This window comes from Maylandia zebra, linkage group LG10 (genome assembly GCF_041146795.1).
Source record: "Maylandia zebra isolate NMK-2024a linkage group LG10, Mzebra_GT3a, whole genome shotgun sequence".
NCBI lineage: Eukaryota > Metazoa > Chordata > Actinopteri > Cichliformes > Cichlidae > Maylandia > Maylandia zebra.
Genome location: NC_135176.1, coordinates 32,519,786 through 32,538,957, shown reverse-complemented (window position 1 = coordinate 32,538,957; position 19,172 = coordinate 32,519,786).

Below are 19,172 nucleotides of genomic sequence, written 5' to 3'. Positions count from 1 at the left end.
CGGTTGGATTTCAAGTCCCACGCCTTAACCACTCGGCCATCACTGAGGCAGCGCCTCTAACTGTCCTCCTAAATCAGTGGTTATGGGTTCGAGACCCATCCTAGGAGTATATCAGCGTGACCGGAGCAGTGGCTGTTTGGTGGAACAAAGAAAGGCAACTGCAGCCCTGAGAACTTTTTTTTTCTTGGACTGACCTTCACAGAAAAGCCTGGTGGTGACTTAGAACCACGAAAAGTTTAGAGCAAAGAGCAAAAACCTGCAGTTCCTCGAACGTCCACTTGAGGCTCCAACAGTGGAAATAACACATTTATATCTTTCTCCAAAACCAGTTTTGGTTTTTGCTGCTAATTTAACATGGCTGCTGCTAGTTCACAACACACCCGTATGTTCTCCTAACACACCTGCTGACATTGTTCACAATCTTGCAGCCCTGCTGTTCTCTCATGTGTGTGTTTGTGTGCGTGTGTGTGAGAGAGAGTTAACCTCACTCTTCAGCCTCACACAGCTGGAAGTAACGAGCTCACCTGAGGGCTCAGCTGATGCCTGAACTCACATCAGCATTGGAGAGGAACTGAAACAGAACCGTGGACCCAACTCACCAGAAATCTTCTTCCACCACGTTCTCTAATGTCATGAACTTTTGTTCAGAGTCCAACCAGAACGACTAGTTCTGACACAAAGCTGTATTATTAGCTGTATCGTTACATGAAATCATAATTTTATCTCATCTTATCTAATGTGACCACAAACCCAAACTCAAATGGGTTTGCAGATGTCAACCTGTTGCTAAAACAGAATGCAGACAGAAGACAAACCAATATCTTCTTTCAGCCAATCAGAGCTTTGCTCAGTCCCCAGGCTTTTAGCTTCAATCACAAGAACTGGGCTTATCCTGGGGCAGAGAAGGCAAAACGAAAACATTAAAAACTGTTCCTGTTCATTGTAACAAAGCACCAGCACAGTGTACATGTATGACCATGAGAACAGAGAATATGCGTGATTACAATCCTCATAAATCACTGAGCAAAATGAATAATGATGCTACAGGAACAACAGTAAGATGGGGATATCAGTCCATTCACTGGAGCTGCTGTGGCCTCCAACTGCAGCCACCAGCACATCGCCTTTCACCAACATACAGAGACAAAAGAAGAAACCACAAACTCTCTGTGTCTCCTATACAGGATCATTTATTTGCTTCCCTTCAGACAGGATTTAATTGTAAATATTTTAGACCAAAGAAAAAGGAAAGTGGGAGCGGACACCTGAAAGCTGAGTTTCTCTGCAGTGACACACTGAGGGTGAGGCTGCGTGTGCGTCTCACTGAAAGCGTGGAAATGCCCGCTTTAGATGCTGATGTTTACAACATCACACACGTAGCTGCTGGACAGCAGCAGATAGAGGAGAGCTGTGGGAGCGAGGCCGCTTCACTGTCAGAAGTCGATCGTTTGTCGTGTTTCCTCTGGATCCGCCCACGCTGCCGTTGGCCTGCTTGCTGAGCACAGATAAATTAATTAGGCAGGGACTTGCATGAAAGGGGGTGGTCACGTTCCCCCCTCTCTTTGTTTTGTCTCCATAAATTGGTCGACTGAGAGTGAATAGAAGAGGATTATCAGCGTCCCCGTTACTCCACGTGTGGGCACATGTTGTAGGACGTTAACGGTGCGCCTGTTGTCCTCTGGTCCTGAGAAAGAGATTCTGATGGACTTTGAAGCTTTTGGGTGGGAAAAGTGACTTTAAATAAACCATGAAATGTTCACTAATTAATGTAACAGCAGAGTAGAAGAATCAAATCTAAAATGTTTGTGTCGTGATTGTAAAATGCGTCGATCCGATCGTTCAGACTGAAAAGTCTCAGCAGCTGTTGGATAAAACATAAAACATGTTCTGCTGGCAGAGTGAGGCACACCAGGAGCCTCTGAGGCTGATTACAGCAACTCTGCGCTCTGCACTTTAAAGCCTTCGTACACTCGAATCACTCTCAGACTGCCACCAGGTCCCAGTTTAGATACTTCTGTTAGTACACTTCCACATAGTACAGCATGTCCTTTTTACTTATTAAGCTCTTTACTGTGTTATCGGGACTGAGTGTGAAGGCCTTGTTGGATCTGCTCCGTTGTTATTTTCACAGGTTTGCTTTCTGAGGGCATCAGCGTCCTCAAGAACTCATGAGATGCAATGTGTAGCTGCATGACATCCCCGACACAACTCCGACAAAGCACCTACACGTACAGTGGGGCAAAAAAGTATTTAGTCAGCCACCGATTGTGCAAGTTCCCCCACTTAAAATGATGACAGAGGTCAGTAATTTGCACCAGAGGTACACTTCAACTGTGAGAGACAGAATGTGAAAAAAAAAAAAATCCATGAATCCACATGGTAGGATTTGTAAAGAATTTATTCGTAAATTAGGGTGGAAAATAAGTATTTGGTCAATAACAAAAATACAACTCAATACTTTGTAACATAACCTTTGTTGGCAATAACAGAGGTCAAACGTTTACTATAGGTCTTTACCAGGTTTGCACACACAGTAGCTGGTATTTTGGCCCATTCCTCCATGCAGATCTTCTCGAGAGCAGTGATGTTTTGGGGCTGTCGCCGAGCAACACGGACTTTCAACTCCCGCCACAGATTTTCTATGGGGTTGAGGTCTGGAGACTGGCTAGGCCACTCCAGGACTTTCAAATGCTTCTTACGGAGCCACTCCTTTGTTGCCCGGGCGGTGTGTTTTGGATCATTGTCATGTTGGAAGACCCAGCCTCGTTTCATCTTCAAAGTTCTCACTGATGGAAGGAGGTTTTGGCTCAAAATCTCACGATACATGGCCCCATTCATTCTGTCCTTAACACGGATCAGTCGTCCTGTCCCCTTGGCAGAAAAACAGCCCCATAGCATGATGTTTCCACACCCATGCTTCACAGTAGGTATGGTGTTCTTGGGATGCAACTCAGTATTCTTCTTCCTCCAAACACGACGAGTTGAGTTTATACCAAAAAGTTCTACTTTGGTTTCATCTGACCACATGACATTCTCCCAATCCTCTGCTGTATCATCCATGTGCTCTCTGGCAAACTTCAGACGGGCCTGGACATGCACTGGCTTCAGCAGCGGAACACGTCTGGCACTGCGGGATTTGATTCTCTGCCGTTGTAGTGTGTTACTGATGGTGACCTTTGTTACTTTGGTCCCAGCTCTCTGCAGGTCATTCACCAGGTCCCCCCGTGTGGTTCTGGGATCTTTGCTCACCGTTCTCATGATCATTTTGACCCCACGGGATGAGATCTTGCGTGGAGCCCCAGATCGAGGGAGATTATCAGTGGTCTTGTATGTCTTCCATTTTCTGATGATTGCTCCCACAGTTGATTTGTTCACACCAAGCTGCTTGCCTATTGTAGATTCACTCTTCCCAGTCTGGTGCAGGTCTACAATACTTTTCCTGGTGTCCTTCGAAAGCTCTTTGGTCTTGGCCATGGCGGCGTTTGGAGTCTGACTGTTTGAGGCTGTGGACAGGTGTCTTTTATACAGATGATGAGTTCAAACAGGTGCCATTCATACAGGTAACGAGTGGGGGACAGAAAAGCTTCTTACAGAAGACGTTACAGGTCTGTGAGAGCCAGAGATTTTCCTTGTTTGAGGTGACCAAATACTTATTTTCCACCCTGATTTACCAATAAATTCTTTACAAATCCTACCATGTGAATTCAAGGATTTTTTTTTCACATTCTGTCTCTCACAGTTGAAGTGTACCTCTGGTGCAAATTACTGACCTCTGTCATCATTTTAAGTGGGGGAACTTGCACAATCGGTGGCTGACTAAATACTTTTTTGCCCCACTGTATGAGCTTCAGTACACGTATGTAACATGCAGAAGTGTACAAAAAGGCCTCTTGGACCTGCACCCGACACCCGACAGGAAGTTTTATTTAAGTTAAAAGAGTCTTTTTTTGTTCAGTTAGATTTTGCTTTCAGTCCAGTTTCCTGTGGCCATTTTTCATTTTGAAGTCTGTGCTGTGGTTATTTTTAAGGGTTAGTACTGATGTGATGCAGCATCATAACAGTGGAAACACTTCTCAGATTGATGGCGCGACTCAAAATTTGTCTAAGAATAAAGATTCTTGTTTCTGTTTGATGGTGGTCGCCAGAGAGGAGGGAAGCTGACCTGTTAGACACACCAGAGCTGCAACGTTAGCCACCCATTAGCAGTGTGGTGGCTGTCCTGACGCATTATTACAAGGTGGCACCAACCGACAGTTCAAAGCAGTTTCATCAGTAAATGTTGTGTAATATCATTAAGATCACAGCAGTAAAAGCAGCGATTGTCATTTTTCTCTTTTTTTGCCTCCTCCTTGATTCAACTCTAATTAGCGCCATGTGTAATTAGCTGAAGCAGCACATGCAGACAGGCATCTGCTTTATCTATATGAGCTACATCAAATGGTCTAATCTGAGTCCATGCGCTGCCTGCGCGCTGACAGGAGGACGTGATTGGTTGACAGGATGTTTAGCGATAATATCTGAAGGAGATCTGGCTGTGATAGGAGTCTTTTAGCTCAGAAAAATGGAGACGTCTGTCAGACGTGACTCTTTTCCTCATTGTGCTGATTTCCAGCTGCAAACCAATTTCATTACACACTGACAACAGCTGGAGGTCAGAAGAACTGAGGCATCCTGCGGCTCTAAAGCCTGTCTGTGATCGTGGATATAAACTCAATTAAAACTGTGCTTGTTTTGTTTTTGTTCTGTTTGACTGCTTCTTTAGGCAGAGCTACTTGTGGTCAGACACATTACTGTTGGATTGTGTTACATTTATAGTCTTGAGAAAGCAACACAAAGCAAAATAAAATTATTTTAAGAAATCATGTCAATTCAGTTTTATTTATGCAGCGTCAGTCATCTCAAGGTAATTTATATTGCAAAGTAAAGCAACAGTCAAACAGTCCCAGATGAGCAGCACTTCCTTTGAACAGGAAGAGATCTCTGCAGAACTAAGATGTCCTGACTGATTGGAGGTTGAGGGGAAGGACAAAACAGCTTTGTCTTCTAACATAAATCACCTTCTTTAAAGTCACCCTACAAAACTCTCATCAGTGTTTTAAACCTGCATTCTTTTTGATGGTCAGCAGGGGGCGACTCCTCTGGGTGCACAACGACTTCCAGTTGTAGACAGATATTTAAAACTAAGCGCTGAAAGTGTGTTTTTATAGAAGTCTGTAAGATAACAGCCCACGGCTCCTTTGTTGAGTAAACTGAGGTTATTGTTAGTGTCCAGGAGGACGATAAAGCAGGGAATGTTTGTTCCTCTGTTTCAGGGTCAAAACCACCCTCTGCTCACCGTGTCTGAGACTCAGCTTAAAACTTAACAAGAGGATTAACCAATATACAATGCCATGGTGGCACCATCAATATCATATATATCACTTTTTATTCACCCCAAAGCAATTAGACAATCCCAGACGAGCAGCACTTGGCAAAAGTGGGGAGACAGAACTCTCTTTTAACAGGAAGAGACTTCCAGCAGAACCAAGGACGCACTGAGTAGGACAGTGGCTCCCAAACGTTTTTTGTTAGGCCCCCCTTTGTTTTACAAGAAAACTCTTTGTGTGATTATTTAACGTGTACCGTAGTTTTCGGGTCATAAACCGCTACTTTTTTCCCACACTGTGAACACTGCGGCTTATACTGACGTGCGGCTAAAGCCTTTTTTTTTCATGCGGCCAAAAACATTTTGCCTGGTAACAGTAGACCAATAAAATTGATAAGTAGTTGTTTGTTGTTTGTAAAAAAAAAACATAAGCAACGTAATTTGTGTGTTACTGATACGTACGTGTACTTACAGGTAGCCGTGTTACAGGCGCTGTTTGAGGAAAAAGAGCATTTGCAGTATGTATTTTTGTATGTTACCATGTTTATGTTACCTTACGGATTAAATTAAACGTTAAAAATCCTCACGTGTAATATTTCTGTGTAAATATCTCATATTACGAGCGAAACGCATACGGCTTAAAATCCGGTGCGGCCTGTACAAGTACAAGATGATTTTCTTTCTAAAATTAGAGCATGCAGCTTTTAATCAGGTGCGCTCTGTAGTCCGGGAATTACGGTAGTTGTTTTTTTCCTGTGTAATAATATTCAACATTGCATCAATACATTTCTCAAAAAATGTCTCTCTGTGCAAAATGGGTTCAAAAACATAAACAGCTGTGGGATCCTGTTTGTCCGTGATTTGAACCGGGGAAAGAAATCGTGGCAGGATCAGCCTGATGTTATTTGTATCCTGCTGTAACTTTACTGTATAAAGAGCAAACATCTCCAACATGTCAGGAGCAGTTAGTCATTACAACAAGTGTTTGTGAACTAAAAATCAAGAATGTGGGATCCTGTTTGTCCGTGATTTGAAGAGCCCAGCGCTGCTCCTGAAGAAGGGGAAACTAATCCTGCAGGGAGACCTACCTCAGCACCTGTGCAGGTGAAGCCAAAGGGCAGATTTGCTTCACCATATTTTCTAGTCTTTGGCTTAGAATGAAGTTGGTTTGGAAACATATTCAGCGATGCTTCATCTCCTGCTCTGCGTTTGTGTGGGAGCCCCGTCAAAAACCTGTCCATGATGCTAGCAGTGTCCAAGCGCTCTTTTTTTCGTCTTTCTTTTTTTTTTTCCTTTTCATGCCCCCCCGCAATGGCTCTGCCCCCCCAGGGGGCGGGCCCCACACTTTGGGAGCCTCTGGAGTAGGACTCCCTGATTTGGGTGTAAAAATTAAGCAAGAAGAAACTTAAGCCTGATCTTGCCTCTAACATCCTACGGACCCCAAACCACCATTTACACATATTACAAACAAGCATAACTGTTAACTTTGTGGTGAGTGTCACAAAAACAGTGAAATATTTTCTGTTCATGCACACGACTAAATCTTTATCTGCTTATTGTATTTATTTCAGGTTTTTGTCAGTGTTCTGAGGTAAACTCTTCACTTGTTCTCTGTTTCATTCTGGCCTTTATTACATTTTGTGCTTCGAGCTGTTTGTCAGACATGAAGCTCAAACCTGCTGCAGTTTAGAATCCTGTTTTCACCCTCAGGTCAGAACTACTAGGTTTCTATATCGTACATTAAGAGATCTAAAGCAGCTGGAAGGCTCGTAAAAGAATCATGCTTTTCATGTGCAGTTTTCCATCGAGCGTGATGTGAAAATGAATAAATGATGACTGCATTGTGCCCACACAGCTTTATTGTTCCTGTGCAGAGTGAATGTGATGCTCAGATTCACCTCCTGTGAGTGTAAATCATAGATGTGCTCAATGTGGAAGGAGAGCGTACCTACATCTTGTCCTTCAGTGCCCAACCCCTGACCCATAACCTCCACCCTCAGTCTCATCTGTCCCCACTACATAACATTCATCATGTGACCTGCAGAGACCCCTCCAGACATAACACACAACAGATCTCTGTTTCATCCCAGAACTGAACTGAAACCACTACAGAGCCACACCCAATGGGACAAAGCATGATGGGAAAATCCTGCAGAGCTACTGATAATCGCCAAATGTTTTGTAAAATTCACATTTTGCCGTTCTTTCTTTAACTTTTGGAACTTTGCAGTTAATTAATTGACAACGAAAAAAATTATTAAGAATCATTTCAGTTCAGTTTAGTTTTATTTATAAAAGAGGAATTCACATCAACAGTCGTCTCCTACAGTATCAGAACACACACATTTATGCTTTTCTGTTTTGGGAACGTTGGGAGGAGGTTGGGGTGGATGGATGGATCAAAAAAACATTGGCTTGTAAAACAGGAAATTGCTGTTTATTTAAACCTTATTGTAATACTGAAGAAAACATTAAAACATATTTACTGTCATCCAAATTCTAAATGGTCTTTTTATGTAATTTTTAAAAGCATATTTATTATTATTATTATTATTAACCTTTATTTAACCAGGAAAAGTCCCATTGAGATTAAAAACCTCTTTTGCAAGGGAGTCCTGGCCAAGAGGCGACAACACGTTGAAATTACAAAGTTACATACATATTATAAATAACAATTACATTTTAAAAACATTTTTCTCTGGCTCTCTCAATCTGGACTTAAAAGCATTTAATGAAACAAGATCTGCTATCTTCCAGTCTTTTTGCATCATGTTCCATGTGAAAGGGGCAGCATAAGTAAAAGCCCTCTTTCCCAGTTCAGTTCTGGCAAATGGAACATTGAGCAATAAAAGATCGCTTGAACGCAGGCTGTAAGAAACAGTACTTCTCCGTGTGAGCAGATCGCAAATGTAGGTGGGCATTTGTCCAAGCAGGGCCTTATAAATAAAGATGCACCAGTGAGCAAACCTCCTGGAGGACAACGAAGGCCATCCCACTCGAGCGTACAGATCACAACAATGGGTCAAGGCCCTACAGTTTGTAATAAACCGTAAGGAGGCATGATAAACTGAGTCAATCTTATGAAGACACTGGGCGGAAGCATTCATGTACAGCAGATCACCATAATCTAAAACAGATAAAAATGTAGCATTTACAAGACGCTTTTTTGTCTCAAAAGAAAAGCAAAATTTGTTTCGAAAGAAAAATCCCAATTTTAGTTTGAGTTTTTTCACAAGATTGTCTATGTGAGATTTAAAGGTCAGAGAATCATCAATTAAAAAGCCAAGATATTTATACATATGCACCACTTCTATGAGGTTTCCCTCAAGAGTGGACACCAAGGGGACAGTTTGAGGAAATCTCTTCATGTTTGAAAACAACATTAGCTTTGTCTTTTCAGCATTGAGAACCAATTTCAGCTCCAGAAGTGTGTGCTGAACCACGTCAAAAGCTTTCTGCAACGATTCTATTGCCTTTTCAAAGTTTGAGCCAAAGGAATAAATAACTGTGTCATCAGCATAAAAATGCATACTAGCATTGGACACATTTTGTCCCAAATCATTTATATACATGATGAACAGCAGAGGTCCTAAAATTGAACCCTGTGGCACCCCAGTGTGAATATTCAAAAGTTCTGAGCACAGATTTTCACATTTAATGCATTGAGTCCTGTCACTCAAATAATTAGTAAACCAGGAGACAACATGTCTAGACAGCCCCAAAGAAAGAAGCCTATGCTTTAAAATGGCGTGATCCACAGTGTCGAAAGCTTTTGACAGGTCAATAAAGAGAGAAGCACAGTGCTGTTTTTTATCAAGAGCAACAAGTATGTCATTTATCACTTTTGTGGCAGCCGTGACAGCACTATGCTGTTTTCTGAACCCAGATTGTAGTTTTGAAAGAACTTCATTAGAGTACAAGAACTCTTTTAATTGCTCACTGACGAGAGACTCAAGGACTTTCGCCAAAACACACAAGTTTGATATTGGCCTGTAATTAGTCAAAATGGCCGGGTCGCCTCCTTTTAATATTGGCGTAACAAAAGCAGACTTCCAAACAAGTGGAATTTCTTTATTTTGGATTGAAAGATTAAAAAGGATCGTAAGAGGTTGTGCAATGTAATCAGCTGCTATTTTCAGAAAATAGGGCTCTATTAAGTCTGGCCCTGGGGGTTTCCTGTGATCTAAGGCTTTAAGAGCTTTATGCACTTCCTGGACAGAAAAAGGAGAAAAATCAAAAAGCTCCCCAATATATGTTTGGGGTTCTGTGCAGGGAATCATGGGGGCTGCTCCAACAGAGTTAAATAAAAAACCAGTAGCTACAAAGTGCTTGTTAAAGCTGTTTAAGACCTCAGTTCTGTCATAAACTGGGACAGAATCTTTTAAAATGAATTTTGGAAGAGCCTGTGATATTTTATTTATAGATAAGGACTTAATTACTTTCCAAAATTTCTGAGGGTTATTGAGGTTTTCTGTAGTAACAGATAAATAATATTCTGACTTAGCCTTCTTGATAAGTGTCGTGCATTTGTTTCTTAATTTCCTGAAGTCTAACCAGTCAGTCAGGGAATCGTTTTTCCTAGCTTTTGCCCATGCCACGTTACGCTGATGGATGGACTCTGATAATTCCGATGAAAACCAAGGGTTCTCCCGTCCCTTGACCCTACCCATACGGAAAAGAAATAGTAAAAACTTATATGTGATTACTCATGAAAGTGGCCACTTTCATGAGTAAATCATATAAGGCTTACATGATTTACTCATGAAAGTGGCCACTTTCGCATTACTTTCATACATTGTTTTAGTAAGTATCCAAAACATACAAGTTTCATTATATAATTTTTCAAGGGATCTTATATCTGTTTTCACTCTTGTATGCTTTTCATACAAGTTTCACACAAGACAGATACAAACTTTATAAGATTTATATATATCTTTTCCATATGGGTAAATTTTTTGGCAGGTGCATGCTTATTTAAAATCTTCATAAAAATTTCTTTAAAATAAGCCCAAGCCAGATGGATGTCTGGTATCAGACTCAAGTTTTCCCAATTTACCATAGACAAGTCATAATGAAACGCTTGCTCATTAAATATTTTAAAATTTCTTTTACAAATGATACGCGGTTTACATTTAGGGATTTTAGTGTTCCTACTGGTAGCAACTACACAATGATCACTTAAATCATTACAAAACACACCTAGAGACAGAAACTTATGAGGGACATTTGTTAGAATTAGGTCAATCAAAGTAGATTTGTCAGGACTCTTTATATTTGGCCTTGTAGGTAGGTTGACCAACTGGCTAAGATTAACAGAGTCACAGAAGGATTTAAATTCATCAGAAGCTATATTCAGCCAGTCCCAGTTCAAGTCTCCGGCCAATAGAAGTTTGTTATATTTTAATTTGGACAGAAGATGCTTTAGAGATAATAAAGTTTCCTTTACAGCAGACGGAGGCCTATAGCACCCAACAACTGTTATAGAAAGAGACTTTACTATTTTAATATCCAAAGCCAAGAATTCCATTTGTTTAGGAATAGATAAAGATAAAACAATGGATACTTCATATCTTGATTTAACATAAATTGCTACGCCTCCACCTTTCCTAGGCCTATCTGTGCGATAAAGATTGTATCCCGTTATGTTGATGTCATCATCTGTAATAGATTTGGACAACCAAGTTTCGGAGATAATCACAATATCCGCGTTTGTCGATTTCGCCCAAATTCTGACCAAGTCCATCTTGTGTAATAAGCTGCGTACATTTAGATGAACACATTTTAACCCTGGCTGAGATTTAAAATCGGCAGGGGTCTGGACACTTTTCAATTCAGGTCCAGGATTTGGTTGCACATCTCCGGATATAAGTAAAAGTAAAACAATCATCATTAACCTTCGTTTTATATTACATTTAAAAGCATTTTCGTACTTTGCAGATGTTAACGACAAATACTGCTTTTTATATTAATTTATTTTTGATTGAGTGACACTTGATCAGTTTAGTTTCATGTGTAGAAGCATGACTTTATCGTAGCCTTGCCACATCGAACTTTTAACAGTCATTCGTTTTATCAGAGGGGTCGAAATGGAGCCACGTAGGAAAATAAATGGCATCTGTTGGGTCTGCGCTTCCACAGGCCCCGCTGGTTTAGAAACTTATTCCTGTTAACGACAAGGAAGCAAGACCAACAGCGATTTTACTTGCGCAAGGGAATGATCTCAGAGCAGCCCCTCTGCCCTCGGTCAGACCCCTTCAACCCCGGCCTCCACTTGCCGCCTTGTATAGGGCTTTGGAGTTGACGTCACGCCGCAATGCATTGTGGGAGCGCAGCTCCATTTTCGGGGTCTACGAATCAAAACAAACACACTGTGTTGGAACAACGACGACAAGAAACATGTTTAAAAGCAGCTCAAAAGAAAACGGACGGTATAGAGACCGATTGCGTCCAGAGGCGAAGCAGCGGTACTTGGAAAAAAAATAGAGTGCATCGCAAATCTGGACCCATATGAAATACGACAGTGGAGTAAAGACCCAGACGACTTACCGCCACTGTCCTACCCTGATATCTTCACGTATCTTGTTTGTGGAGTAAGCGCTTACACAGCGAACCAGTTTCGTAATTACAAGTCACTGGAGGCGCACATCCAATTTACAAATGGCTGGGTGCAAGATTTGGCTATTTTCAAGCCGCCAAACTCTGAGTACGTCGTCAAAGTAAGTCAGCTGGAGTGCATCGAGTGAAATAGCCATTTTCCACCCCCCACCATAATTAATGTTACACATTTATCATTGAACTGCTAAAATATCGTTATCATATTATATGCCCATAATTGTAAAGTACATGCAAATTAACACATTGATAATCGGGTAAATTATTAACGCCAATTTGTGTCCTTCCTGTCTCATTTCATTTATTGTCTTTACATCAACCAATCAAGTCACTCCATTCTATGTTTGATCGCAATTTCTATAACTTCCGAGACCACCAACGATGATATTATTCAGCTATAAAGTGTGATGTGAACATATTTAGAACTTACCGGAATGAAAATGTCTTGAGCACACCAGCTGATATATCTGGAGACGTAACAGAACTTGATATCAGCTCGTCTCACGGCTTCTATCCAGGCTAGACGCCTTCGTTTGGTAATATCCGATACATGAGCTCCTTCATGTTGCTTCCAGGTTGGGAAAGCATAAAAAGACAATCCAAACTTATTCCCGTGCCGGTCGTAAGATCGAACATTGCAGCCGACCACACAGCAAGTACGAACCATGGCTATGCTTTCGCTCCTTACTTAGACCCCCAAAATGGCGGATCGGGCCAAAATCCTTTCCACGCCCACCCCCGTGACATCACGCTCCAAAGCCCTATTGAAAACAGTTACAGTACACACAAGCACAACCCATTGTAAAACACCCCCCCCCCCCCCCCCCCCCCCATGGTTCTAAAAGATAAGGTACTGTGTGAGTGTGTGTATGCATGTGCGAGAATGTGTGTGTGTGTGTTTGTGTTTGGGGGTGTGTTTGTGTGACCTCCTGCCCACAAAAGGGTCATAAAAGCAGGACGCTTACTAAACAAGCAAACAGAACCCTCACACAGGACGTGTCCCTATAATAAAACACTACAGCCTCCCCCACCAACAGGCTGGGGAGGTCAACAGGTCAACATCAAAGAATGTCTTTGATCCTATAGTTTGAACTAAGACTTACAAATTTAAATAACATAATGACAACATTTAACAATTTGACTCCAACAGCATCCTCATTCATTTCTTCTTTAGTTATGTTTCTACAAACTTCTGCCAAAGGACCACTAAACATTAATTTATCCTCTACATAAAATATTACTTGCTGTATTTTGCAGTTTAGCAGAAAAGTTCAAATCTATTTGACCCACCAGCCTCTTCCCTGTATCATCATATAAAACTCTTGCAAGGCCATTGCTGCTATTGATTTTGGCTTTCTGCATCTGGCCTCCCTCGTGGAAGCTAAAGTGAACTGAGCTGCAGTACCTCATGATTTCAGGACTCTTTTTCTTTGCTTAAGAGAGTCGCTGTACAGTGAGCTGTCTCAGGAAACTTGGAAGGATGTAAAATAACTTTCTGGTAACCTTAAAAAATTCTGGTCGTGAAAGATGTTAGCAAGTCAGTGACACACTAGAGGGAGATGTGTCCTACTCATCTGCTTCTGTCTGGAGAGATGTGACTGTGGTGGGTGAGCCCATCGCCGATCGTTTTTAAAAGGGCAATTTATTTATTTGCCCATGAGTAAATTTACTAATAACGATGGAGCTAACAGAAGCAGTCAACAGGAAAAAACATAGCACTGTTTTAACAGCACCGCGGAAGCTGGTGATAGCCTAGCATACTCAACCAGATGGTGGTCACATACATGCTCATGCAAGTTAGTCATGTTTGCGTATGTTGCTCGCACTATATGTCTGCACAAGCGGCATACGGCTTTGGTTGCATCCTTAGGCTTACCTCTTTTATCCTAAATCGGCGACTTTATATTTTTTAGTGCTGTCAGCATTAACACGTCGTCATCATGACTAACACGATTAACAATTAACCCATCTGTGCACAGACTGAGTCAAAATCCCTGAAATGTCTCTGTCAATGCATTTCGGGCAGTTTGTCCAACGTTTGTTCATTCTGCGCTCCACATGGGTTGAGCGTGTTGAAAATTTCAATCGCCTTAATTGTGATGACCGCGTTAACGTGTCATGAGCAATATGATCATGCATGGACTGATCTGTGTCACAAACGCACAAATCAGTTCATGCATCATCACATTGCTCCGCCGATCAAAAAGTCTGCGCATGCATATATGTATATATATCACCCATTGTTGATTATTGGACTGCCGATTGTAGGTTGGAACATTTTGACGTCGCCCAACCCTGGGCGGTTATGCCACGAGTGTTATTTTATCACAAGGCCCACATGTGATGTGAAGTGTCAAACCAAAGCGATCATTTAACACCTATTAAAAATATGTTTTACTTTATTTACTGCAAGAAATCCAACAACGTGAGAAAATGTTCACGTTTAATCCATCATGTGTTCATAAAACAGACGATCTGAGATGTGTTGGGCCCCTGGGGTGATTCACTGTAGCTGACTTCTTCATAGAGGAAGTGGAAAACAAAGGTCTGAGTTCTTACAGTACAAGCCAGCGTTCAGAAATGTGGGTAATAACCTAGCCTCAGGTAACCATTCACACCTTCACACAATGACTCACGTGATGACACAGTATGAGAGGCACTACAGATTAAAGACCTGAGCTTTCAGACTAATCAGCTTTTAGAGCTGAGGCCGTCTCTCAGCTGAGAGTGAGATGTTTCAAGAACCTGAAGGAGGAGACTAGGTTTCAGTTTCAAGCTGGATCCCTGGGTTTTGCCACTTCTGGCCTCTAAGGACATAAAAGTTTTGGTAATATATTAAAATGTTATCAGTGTGATGCCAGCTTTAATAAGAAGATAAAGTATTATTTTATACATGAAATCAAATAACACTGGCTTGGCAGAAAAAAAGTCATTCTGCAGGGAGTTGATGGGATATGTAAAAGAAAACCAATAAAGAGAATTTAGTGTCACATTAAAAAACATTGAAGATGCTCAGAAAGTGACTGCAAACATATGAGAGTCATTTTTTTTACCCATCAAATTTCCAATAAAATGCAAACTGCAGCTCTGAGCCCGCCTTTGACTGTGTACGCCATTTATCGAGCTGTAATGATAGTGTTTGTATCATGATCGAACATTTAACCCTGAGTTCCTTAAAAGCCACTTATAAACTTTGAGACTGAGGTTCAGGCAGAGGGGCTGAAAAACGGGTCAAGCAGGTAAAACGGGAAGTGGGACACACTGATTACGAAACACTTTTGCTCCATCGGTAGAAGGCTGATTTTGTTTGCTGTTACTTGAGACATAATCAGATGTCTCAGTCTCACACCAGTTTTGGAAATCAAAGCCTAATTGTCCTAAATCATGTCAGCATGTCAGCATGTCAGCGAAGGCTAATTACCACAAACTTTACAGGAACTTCCTCCTCAGGGATTCTTCTTCCTCCAACCTGCATCAACCTCTCCATCCATCAAGGTGGAGGTAAAGAGATGCTTATTTCAGCCCTCAGAGTAAATCTGCTGAATCTGTCATACAAGCAAAAGCTAAACTTTCACCCTTTGCTCCTGTTAAAATGTTGAAACTTCTTGTGATGTATTGCCTGTTCAGCACTGACTGTTCATGATAAACTGGCCCAGTTTCAATTACTGAGCTCGGTGTAGCTACAAGTCATCACTGTGAGGCAAGAGCAGACTATGAGCTGCCGTAGCTGCTGTATTCTCGGAAGCTCCACCCACCAGCTGTCCTCATCTCATGAGGGGCACCCAATCAGAGGAAACCTGGCAGAAAGGGTGAGGAGCTGAAATGTTAATGTCTTAAATGATGTATTTTGAGTTAGTTGTGCAACTCTAAATCTGTTCTGTTTCTGGATTTGTGTTGGGCACATTTTTGGTTGGTGTTGAACTCCACCTCTTGTTGCCATCCTGTGAGATTTACATAGACACGGTATAACTAGTGTGACTGAGAGGAGTCATATCTTATCAAAATAAGACAAACATCCAGAAACTGTGAGAAAAGTTAAAAAAGGAAAAACAAGGAAAGCTGCCAAGTGTCACAAGATTGTGAGCGACTGTTCCTCTAATGCTGCGCCCAAACACCTGAGGAAAGCAGGAAGCTTGCAGCAGCCCGGTGATTTATTCATGGCCTTTCTTTGCATTAAAGCCGTCACAAGGCATCAGTGGGCCGCTGTGCTGCTCAATCCTGGGTCACACATTCAGATCCAGCTTCTGTTTGTATCAGCCTGAACTGTTTATCAAAGCACTTTTAACAAAAGCACTTAAGACAAAAAAAGCACTCTGCTGAGCTGCAAAGGCCAGAAATAACAACACGTTACGGAAAAACGAGCTCAGAAGATTTCACCGCAGAAGAGAAGGCGAGCTGAGCCGAAATGAGGTGAGCTGAGGACATCGCCGTGTCCCTCGGTCTTTCTGTCTGTCCTCGCTCTCCATCTGTTCGCCAGCTTTTTGTTCTTCAAACCTTTAGGATCACATTAACTCTGCTAAAAACAAGAATAAACCTCAGGAACATAAAACTACCGCACTGGATAAAAACTCTTCAATGGAAAGTCGGAGGAGCCAAACATCCATCACTGCCTCCAAAAATATAATTCAAAACAAGAGTGTGAGAAAACATTAATACTCTATTAAAATGTTTTTACATGAAGGTGAGAGAAACGAGATGTATTCATCTACACAGCAGAGGTCCTGAGATTTCAGCTGAAGAGGAAACATTCAGGTTACAAACAGCTGACGGCTCAAACTGAGCAGCCTTCAGGTGCATCTGCTCGACTGTGTGTTCAGCAGAGCTGTGACCATAGCAAACGTGTCTGCTCTGTGATTGAGGATTGAACAAAATGCTGAAAAAAAAAATATTGTTATATCCTTTTGTCTACATTTAATTGAAATTTAAAGGAAGTCTTACTCCTCCATACATCTGAAACTCCTCGGATGAGCAGCAAACCTCTCTGTGAGGCAGCAGCGCTGTCAGCCTTCCTTTTCTCCTTTCCTTCCATCTGCCGCTCGTTTCTCATCTCTCAGCTGGAGAGAGGGCGTGTGGGCGGAGCCCTGCTCAGGTTCTTCAGTCATTGCATTCTTATGAGTGCTCTTTGCTCCGGTTTCCGTCAGCGCTCTGATGTCGACTTCTTCCTGGAGAAACCGCTGCTTCCAAAGCTGAAGAAAAATCTGCAAGACTGTAAGAGAAAGACACCTGCACCTGTGGAACTCACTCACCTGTTACTCTGAAACTTTGTGGGTGGAAAAGGAAGGAAATCATTACCTGCCTGTGACTCACCCGCCTGCCCACTTTCCTCCTGTTTATTCTCCTGAGTCTGCTGATTTCTCTCTGAGCCTAAGAAGCTAGACTACACCCTCCCCTCTCGTCTCACATGTTGGTTCCTCTCTGGCATAATCGAGGTCCTGGACAACAGGCTGTTTCATGCTTCTGTTGGTGAGCGCTGCCTCCAGAAGACTTATCATTCAATAAAACGAGTGAACTTGTCTCATCTGTTCCTGGGTCCAGTCTTAACCCCACATCATGTGTCGCTCTTCCACCAAATGTAAGCTTTAAGGGTTGATTTAAAACATGCTACTGGATGGAGGTGACGTCTGGGTCAGTAACACTTCTCTCGATGAGTTTAGGGTCTTAGTCACGAGTTTCAGGTCTGGTTGAGTCCAACATGATGTTCATTTTGGAAATCAAGGTCTCTGTTAGAGTAAAATGGGCAAAGCAGCAACGGAACACATTATGTTTCCCACATACTGGAGAACCATTCTACTTCCTGTTAGTCCAATTGTGTGGGGAAATGGCTGCAGTTCACCCAGGAGGCCAGCAGGGGGCTGTCTAATGAAAATGAGCTCAATAGCTAGAATGAACTGAACCTCACCAAAACAGTTTTCACAAAAACATTCATTCAAACTTAAAGGATTCAAGTGCAGCAAAAACATGTATTTGTTTACATTTTGTCCATAATGATCCTTTAACCCTTTAAAGTTGTGCAAAACAGAGCGGCCACGCTAACTATTTTTATATGGCACGGTAAATGGCCTGTATTTATATAGCGCTTTACTAGTCACTAAGGACCCCAAAACACTTTACATATCCAGTCACACACACTCACACACTGGTGATGGCAGCTACATTGTAGCCACAGCCACCCTGGGGCGCACTGACAGAGGCGAGGCTGCCAGACACTGGCCCCACCGGGCCCTCTGACCACCACCAGTAGGCAACGGGTGAAGTGTCTTGCCCAAGGACACAACGACCGAGACTGTCCGAGCCGGGGCTCGAACCAGCAACCTTCCGATTACAAGGCGAACTCCCAACTCTTGAGTCACGATCGCCACTTTTAAATCCTGGTAGCACTGCAACCTCGTAAGCTAGCGCAATAATTTCATTTGCATATGAAACCGGAGGAGTTGTACTTACATCTTATGCCATCAGCTTGTCCTAAGTCACAGTTTCCTTCCACATGTAGCTTTGCAAAAACTGCATAAAAAGTTCTTGCAGCAACAAAAACGTGTTGCTTGCAGCTTGTGTTGGTGTGACACCTGCAAAGCTCACACAAAGATGTTTCACTAGAATGAAACCTGATAAAAAAAAACTTGAACATTGAAGCAGTTGTTTTTGCTCTGATTTATAGAAATATAATTAAAAAAAATTCTCAGATATGCCACAAAATGTACGTTTTTAATAATCAGAGAAATGTTTACTGAGTTGACATAACTGTACTTTTTTTTTTTTTTTGCAACCAGAGTAGTCGCCCCCTCCTGGCTTTAAAATACAGCTATGACCATCTTCTATAACAGCACACGTGAGCGACGAACTGTTAGTGCAGAAAAACATCTGATCTTTGGTTTGATTCATTTCCTCCACTGTGTTTTTGTGAATCTTCACCTCCTGCTTGAGGTTACGTGAGGATCGGTCCGAGGCGTCGGGGAAGGTGAGCAAGCCTGAGCTTCATAAAACACACGACAGACTCAAGTCTGGCCCTCTGAGCTCGAGGTTAAATTTCAGATGTGGTCAGTCAGGCGCAGCACTTATTTCTTTAAATTTCCATCCTCTCCTTCCATTTTCACGCCTGCGAGCAGGAGCAGCGCAGACTGCATGAGTCGCTGTTCTCAGGGGTGCCACTTGTCCTCCATATCAAAATAGGCTTGTTTTTTTTAAACAGAAAACTGGT